Source organism: Coenobita brevimanus, chromosome 97, assembly GCF_032717465.1.
Source record: "Coenobita brevimanus isolate Jiangsu-jjx chromosome 97, ASM3271746v2, whole genome shotgun sequence".
In the NCBI taxonomy this organism is placed as follows: Eukaryota; Metazoa; Arthropoda; class Malacostraca; order Decapoda; family Coenobitidae; genus Coenobita; species Coenobita brevimanus.
In genome coordinates, this window is record NC_137050.1 from 5,147,107 (window position 1) to 5,155,760 (window position 8,654).

Here is an 8,654-nt window from a genome sequence, read left to right on the forward strand (position 1 = left end):
GAGAAGGCATATGACAAAGTGGATAGACAAGGAATGAGGAAAATATTAAGAATATATGGAGTACCAGTAAATGGGAAGTTGTTGAATGCTGTGAAGAGTATGTATGAGGGTGGTAAGGCTGCGGTGCGAGTGGATAGTGAACCAAGTGAATTTTTCTATCTGAATGCTGGATTTAAACAGGGATGTGTCATGTCTCCATGGTTGTTTAATCTGTATATGGATGGGGTTATAAAAGAGATACAAGGCAGAGCAGTGGATGTTGGAGTGGTCTTAATAAGAAAGGGCAGCTTTTGGAAACTTCCAGTATTGTTATTTGCAGATGATACTGTACTGTTAACTGAAGACGAAGGGGAACTGCAAGGATTATTGAATGAGACTGAGACAGTGTGTAAGAAATGGAATCTAAAGGTGAATGTAGGGAAGGGTAAAGTTATGGTCTTCGTGAGAAACGAAGTCACCAAATGTACAGTGAGGTCAGATGATGAGGAAATGGAAAATGTGAGTGCATTTAAGTACTTGGGTAGTGTGATGAGTAAGGATGAAGGCTTAAAAGGGTACAACAAGGAAGAAAGGTTGCTGGGTCTTTGAAAGCAGTGATAAGAAACAGGGAAGTGAGCATGGAGTAAAAAAGCTGCTGCATGACAGTATTGTGATACCAACTCTAACATATGGAAGTGAAGCTTGGACCTTGTTGGAAGGACACAAGTCAAGAGTGAGAGCAGTGGAAATGAGTTATTTGAGAGAAGCATGTGGAGTTACATGAAGACACACACTGACAAATAAGGAAGCGAAGGAGCATTGTGGTGTGGATGTGGATGTGATGGAAAGCACTGGGAGAATTACACTGAGGTGGTTTGGCCATGTGGTGAGGATGGAGAACAAGACTTATGAGAAGAATGTATGTGAGTGAGGTGGAGGGGGGGAGAGGGAGGGGGAGGCTGAGAATGAGATGGAGGGATGGAGTGGAGACTTATATGAGAGAGGGGTGTGTGGGCTGGGGGGAGGGCAGTGAAAAGGTGGGAGACCGGGCAACTTGAAGGCGATTTGTTTGTGGCCACTCCTTATGGGATCGAGGTGTCTGGCAATAAAGAGAGAGATAGAATTCTTCTTCCAATAAGTATGTCCTCCAGGACACAACACTCCTCCACCTATTCCAAGTATTGTACTTGATGACTAAGTTATGTGGCATGATCCAGCTAGTGTTTGACGATGGGTCAAAGTCGCCACTACACAACAATCCTGTTGCAATCAATTTTTGGCTGCTAGTTTGGTATGCTATTTAAAGTTCAGTGTCTTTTTGGACAGACCTTGTACAGGACTACACACCTTGTTCCACGACAGTACCCCTCTCATATCTACTGCCCATGACCTATGTTTTACTAGTACAAACTTTCAGTTCCTTTGCTTCCAGCCCATCCTTACACCTCTCAAACTTCCCTCTGGCCTCCTGCACACTTTCAGCAATCAAAACTACAGCATCAGCATATGACAGCTCCCAAGGTAAAACACTTCTAAACTCTCTTAACACTGCTTCAAGTATCAAGATGAGGAGCAACGGGCTCAATATGGAGCCCTGAGGCACACCAACACTGACCGAGAATTCCTCACTTAACTCTCCATTTACTCACACAGGTGCCTCTTCATACAATTTCAGCACTAATCTAATGGCCCTCAGGACCTCATCAAACACTCTCTCCAGATCCAAAAAATGAAGTACAGTACCGTCTTCTATTTCTTTCTGAAGTCTTCTCTTGCAGCTGTCAGACAACAGACAGTGCATCAGTTGTGCCTCTACCTGGCATAGCATTCTCTTATCAAGCTCTCACCAATCCTCGCCATAATACTCAATTGTCTGAAACAATGGTTTCAACCTTTTGTAATTACCACCTTCTACTTCAACACCTTTACCTTTATACTGAATAGTATTTCAAAATGGTGACTCATTCATTCTGCCATCAGATTATTTTTCTTTTCTCTCGATGTGGTTATTCAAACTGGAGGGGTAGGACATAGCCCAGATTAACTCCTTCACCTCCAGATATAGTTCTGCCTGCTGCCCACTGGGCTTATATTCAAATGAGTCTGAAAAAAAAAAAGGATCCATCATAGGTTGAACAGACATGACGAGTGGTGGCAAGAACAGAATGTGAAAACACATCACTCAGTTGAAGATGGTTAGTGGTTTGGGTCATGAGTGTTTATCATAGTATATATTCTTTTTGGTTACTGTATTTTATTTCTCTTGTTTTGGGTCAGAAATTTTACTAAACATCTTGGATTTATTCTTCCTATCAGCTTCCAACAACTGTTGGGAAGTAAGGAGCTGGTTCTGGCACTTGATTTAGCTTCCAGCCAATAGAAAACATCAGCTGTACCATGGTCATTGCCTGTAAGGGGAGTCCTTAAAAGGAAAAATGACATTATTATTAGAGTTATTATAAAAGATCCATGGTAGGGCAGTGGATGTTGGAGTGGCCCTAATGAGAGAAGGCAGTGCTTGTAAACTCCCTGTACTGTTGTTTGCAGATGATACTGTGTTGCTAAGTGAAGACGAATGGGAGCTGCAAGGCTTGGTGGATGAGTTTGGGAGTGTGTATAAGAAATGAAATCTAAAGATGAATATAGGGAAGAGTAAAGTCATGGTCTTCGAGAGAAGTTAAGTCATTGAATGTACAGTGAGGCTGGATGAGGAGGAAATGGATAACGTGAGTGCATTTTAGTACCTGGGTAGTGTGATGAGTAAGGGTGAAGTGCTTGAAAGGGTACAACAAAGAAGAAAGGTTGCTGGTTCCTTGAAAGCAGTGATAAGAAACAGGGAAGTGAGCACAGAAGTGAAAAAGTTACTACACGACAGTATTGTGATGCCAACTCTAACGTATGGAAGTGAAGCTTGGACCCTGTTAGAGGGAGAGAAGTCAAGAGTGAGAGCAGTGGAAATGAGTTATTATAGAGAAGCATGTGGAGTCACATGGAGATACAAAGTGACAAATGAGGATGTGAAGGAGTGTTGTGGTGTGGATGTGGATGTGAGAGGAAGCATTAGGAAGAAACACACTGAGGTGGTTTGGCCATGTGGAGAGGATGGAGAGTGAGGGACTGATGAGGAGAGTGTGAGTGAGGTGCAGGGGGGGAGAGGGAGGGGGAGGCCAAAGATGAGATGGACGGATGGAGTGGAGAGGTATATGAGAGAGGGTGGTGTGAGCTGGGAGCAGGGCAGTGAAATGGCGGGGGAGAGGGAGACATGGAGGCAATTTGTTTGTGACCACACCTTGTGGGATTGAGGCCTCTGGCAATAGATTTTATATATATATATATATATATATATATATATATATATATATATATATGCAGAGACTTCACTTCACCGTGAAGATATGTATGCAAACTAACCACAGGAGAAATGAAAGGAGCGACAGTGAGTACTTTCGTATATTACATCTTCAGACAGAGTGAGACAGAAACGTAAAGGGTAGAGGTCTTTTATGCACACCCACAGCAGGTAGTGGCACACAGAACAATGGATGACCTGAATTTTTACCTGCGGCTTAACTTAAGGTCACCTGCAGCAGGGAGTGGAACACAACAAAGGATGACCTGAATCTAAAAATGCACGTGACAAAGGAGGAGGGATTAGGAGGGGAGGAAAGGGGAGTGGGAGGGAGAGGGAAGGGGGAGGGGAGGAGGGGAAGGGGAGAGGGGGGAGGGAGGAGGGGATAAACACTGCTGCTTAACTTAAGACCTAGAGGATTAATGCTTGGTGTGTCCCACACAGGTGTGACTAAACCACCAGGAGATGACAGGGAACAATCACGTGTTAGTCTGGGGGATACTGTTTTAAAATTAATTCAGTTAACAGTTTATCACACTTAAAATGACCATAGCTCATGTTTACATTCTCTTCATATGTGCCAGAAATTAGACAAGATTCTATTACATTTCTTTCATCTAAGCTTTTTGATCTTGCTAGAATCTTGGAGCCTGTCCAGTCAATATGGTGATCACTGGATGCTTTGTGCTGAAATAAACCACTACTCTGTTGGGCTGTCCTTACACTGTATTAATGTTGTGAGATTCTAGTTTCCAAATCTTTTCCAGATTGTCCTATGTAAAATTTGTTACAGCTTTTACACGGGATTTTGTAAACAATGCCTGAATTACTGAAAGGGCTGTTCTTGATGAGGGTTTTTTTAATGGTGTTCTCATATCTGAATACTACTTGTACACTGAGTTTCCATAGTATGTGAACAACATTAAGAAAATTTTCATGGAAGGGGAGGACAAGGGTTCTCTGAATGTTCTGGCGATCTGGCTTATTAGTTTTCCCTTCAAGGAATCGTTTCTTGGCTGTATTGTGGCACTGAGTTAATATGCTTTGTGGATATTTTAGCTTCTTTCCAATACTCTGAATCATTTTTAGTTCATCATCTAAAAATTCTGGGTCTGAAATTCTATATGCTCTTAGGTACATGGATATGAACACAGATCTTTTTACCCCCTGGGGGTAGGGTTTTTTTTCAAGAATACTCCCCCAATATCCCTGCTTGTCATAAAAGGCGACTAAAAGGGTTGGCGGAGGGTTAGTGCCCCTCCCCGAAAAACAACTAACTAAAAAAACAAACAATAAGCCTCGGACAAGGACTGACCAAACGATGGCGACCAAGGACCGGACAAAGGACATGGTTATCGGAACGTGGAATGTAAGGGGAGCGAATGATGAGGTGAAAGAGAGAGAGATTGTCCAGGTGCTTGAGGGTGCGAAAGTGGATGTATGTGGAATAACTGAAACAAAATGGAGAGGAGAAAGTGTGAGAGAATGGGAGTATGGATGGGGTATATGTGCAGAAGTAGGTGAGAATGAGAGGGCAAAGGAAGGAGTATGTATAGTTGTGAGTAAAAGATGGAAGAAGAGCATAAGACAGTATGGATCAGTTGGGACAAGGATTGTGTGGGTAAAGTTGAAAGTTGGAATACAAATGTGGGCGATTGTGTGTGTATATGCGCCAACGCAAGATCATGCTGGAAGAGTGAGAGAAGAGTTCTGGACAAATGTAGAAGTGTGCATGGAAAAGTTTGGAAGGAATGAGAGAGTGTTTTTGATTGGTGATATGAATGGTAAAGTTGGGAATGTGAAGGTGGATGGAATAGTTGGTGAGTGGGGTGTGCCTGCTGAGATAGATGAGAATGGGAGTGCATTAGTGGACATTTGTGTGGAGAGGGTTGGTGATAGCCAATACCCTCTTCAGGCATAAAATGATCCACAGGTATACATGGTGAGTGATGAGAAGGATGGGTGGTGAACTGAATGAAAGGAAGGCAATGATTGATTATGTGTGTGTGGATGAAAGGATGCGAAGATGTGTAATGGATGGAAGAGCTCATAGAGGTTGAGGGAGTGGACTTTCTGACCACTACTTTGTGGCCGCCAGAATTAGAATTCAAGTAAGATGGAGGAATAGAAGAAGGGAAAGACGAGAGGAAGGAGTAGTTGCAAGGAGAGTGGAAAGGTTACAAGAGGATGAGAAAAAGGCAGCGTATAAGAGAGAAGTGGAGGAACGATTGGGCAAATATGAATTGGAGCAGATGGGAGACGTGGAAGGTGTGTGTAGGATATTTACAGAAGAAATATGTGCAGCATGTGATGTGGTGTGTAGCAGGAAGAGAAGACGGAGGGGGGTGCAAGGAACAGCATGGTGGACTGAAGAGGTGAGACAGGCTGTGGCATAAAAGAAGAAAGCATACAATGAATGGATGAGAAATAGGGGCGTGGAAGAAGTTGAGAGGCGGAAGAGAGAGTTATATGTAGAAAGAAAGAGAGAGGTGAAAAGATTAGTAAGAGAGAGTAAGAAGAGAGTGGATGAGGAATTTGGAAGGAATTTGAGTGTAAAGTGGAGGAACTGTAAGAAAATGTTCTGGAAAGAGGTGAAAACAGTAAGACAGGGTGGAAGTGAAGTTAGCAGGGGAGTGAAAGATAAAAATGGTAGATTACTAGTGGAGAAGGGAGAAAAAGTGAGCAGATGGAGAGAACAGTTTAAGGAATTGTTGAACATAGAGGATGCAAGTAATGCGAGTATAAGTGGCTGGGGAATGGCTGGGAGAAGGAGGGAGGTGAGAAGACAGGAAGAAATCAGTAGGATAGAAGTAGTGGAAGCAATGAAGAAAGTTAAATCAGGAAAAGCCCCAGGAATTGTTGGAGTGTGTGGTGAAATGCTGAAGCATGGGGAGAGATAGTAGTAGAATGGATGTGGGAGATGTGCAGATTGGCCTGGGAGGAAGGTAGAGTCCCGGAGGATTGGAAGTCAGGTATAATTATTCCCTTGTACAAAGGAAAAGGGGAAAAAGAAGTGTGTGGTAATCATAGGGGCATTTGTCTTCTTAGTATAATAGGAAAAGTGTATGGTAGGATACTTATTGACAGAGTTAGAGAAAGAACAGAGAAATTAGTTGGAGAAGAACAGGGAGGCTTTAGGAAGGGAAGAGGTTGTGTAGATCAGATATTCATTCTTAGATCTTTAGTGGAAAAGTTTCTAGAGAAGGGAAAGAAGTTGTATGCAGCTTTCATGGATTTGGAGAAAGCATATGAAAGGGTGGGTAGACAAGGATTATGGAAAGTGTTAAGAATATATGGAGTAGATGGGAAGTTGTTGAATGCTGTGAAGAGTATGTACGATGGTGCGAAGGCTGCAGTGCGTGTGGATGGTGAACTAAGTGAATTTTTCTCTTTGAAAGTTGGGTTGAAACAGGGATGTGTCATGTCCCCATAGCTGTTCAATCTTTACATGGATGGGGTAATAAAAGAGGTACAAGGTAGGGTAGTGGATGTTGGAGTGGCCCTGGTGAGAGAGGATAGTGTTTGGAAACTCCCTGTACTGTTGTTTGCAGATGATACTGTGTTGTTGAGTGAAGACGAAGGGGAGCTGCAAGGCTTGGTGGATGAGTTTGGGAGAGTGTGTAAGAAACGGAATCTACAGGTGAATGTAGGGAAGAGTAAAGTGATGGTCTTTGAGAGAGGTGAAGTCAGTGAATGTACAGCGAGGTTGGATGGTGAGGAATTGGAAAATGTGAGTACATTTAAGTACTTGGGTAGTGTGATGAGTAAGGATGGAGGTTTGGAGGGTGAAGTGCGTGAAAGGGTACAGCAGGGAAGAAAGGTTGCTGGTTCTTTGAAAGCAGTGATAAGAAACAGGTAAGTGAGCATGGAAGTAAAAAAGTTACTACATGACAGTATAGTGATACCAACTCTAAAGTACGGAAGTGAAGCTTGGACGTTGTTGGAAGGACACAAGTCAAGAGAGCAGTGGAAATGAGTTATTTAAGAGGAGCCTGTGGAGTCACATGGAGAGACGGGCTGACGAATGAGGATATAAAGGAGCGTTGTGGTGTGGATGTGGATGTGATAGGAAGCGTTATGAGGAACACACTGAGGTGGTTTGGCCATGTGGAGAGGATGGAGGGTGAAAGACTGACGAAGAGAGTGTATGTGAGTGAGGTGGAGGGGGGAAGAGGGAGGGGGAGGCCGAGGATGAGATGGAGGGATGGGGTGGAGAGGTATATGAGAGAGGGGGGTGTGAGTTGGGAGCAGGGCTGTGAGATGGTGGGGGACAGGACGACTTGGAGGTGATTTGTTTGTGGCCACCCCAAACGGGATTGAGGCGTCTGGCAATAGATAGATAGATAGAATAGTAATGAACATATGACATAATATTTGCAGGTTTTCTGTATACCTGAGTCTTCAAAACATTTTGGTTCCTGATAACTTTTACATCCAAAAATGGCAATTCATTATCTATTTCCATCTCATGAGTAAACTTAATCGATGGAACTAACAAATTTAATTGCAGGAGAAATTCATCAATAGGAAGACTGTTAGGCTTGAAGCACAAGATATCAGCAACGTATCATCGCCAAACTATCTCCTTTATGGAGGTCAGTAAATGTTTCTCTAAGTATTCCATGTAAATATTTGCCAGAACTGGGGAGAGGGGATTACCCATGGCCATACCAAATTTTTGTGTCTAAAATTTACCTTCAAAGGTAAAAGAAGAGTTCACAATGCACAATTTAATTAGCTTGATAATGTTTTTAGAGGGAATATCATGTGTTACTACCCAGAATGCTTGGCACGAAAGGTTAAACATCAACAACAGGGACATTTGTGAATAATGATTTAACATCAAAGCTGACTAATTTGTAGGGGTACATGACATTTAGAGATTTTAACTTTCTTACCAAAACCTCTTCCCTTCCTAAAACCTCCCTGTTCTTCTCCAACTAATTCCTCTGTTATTTCCCTAATTCTTTCAGTAAGTATCCTACCATACAATTTTCCTATTACACTAAAAAGACTAAAAACCCTATGATTACTTCACACTTCTTTTTCCCTTTGTACAGGGGAATAATTATACCTGACTTCTAATCCTCTGGGACTCTACCTTCCTCCCATGCCAATCTGCACATCTTACATATCCATTCTACTCTATCTCTCCCCTATGCTTCAGCATTTCACCACACACTCCATTAATTCTTGGGGCTTTCCCCACTTTGACTTTCTTCATTGCTTCCACTACTTCCATCCTACTGATTCCTTCCTGTCTTCTCACCTCCCTCCTTCTCCCAGTCACTTATACTCACATTGCTTTCATTCTCTATGTTCAACA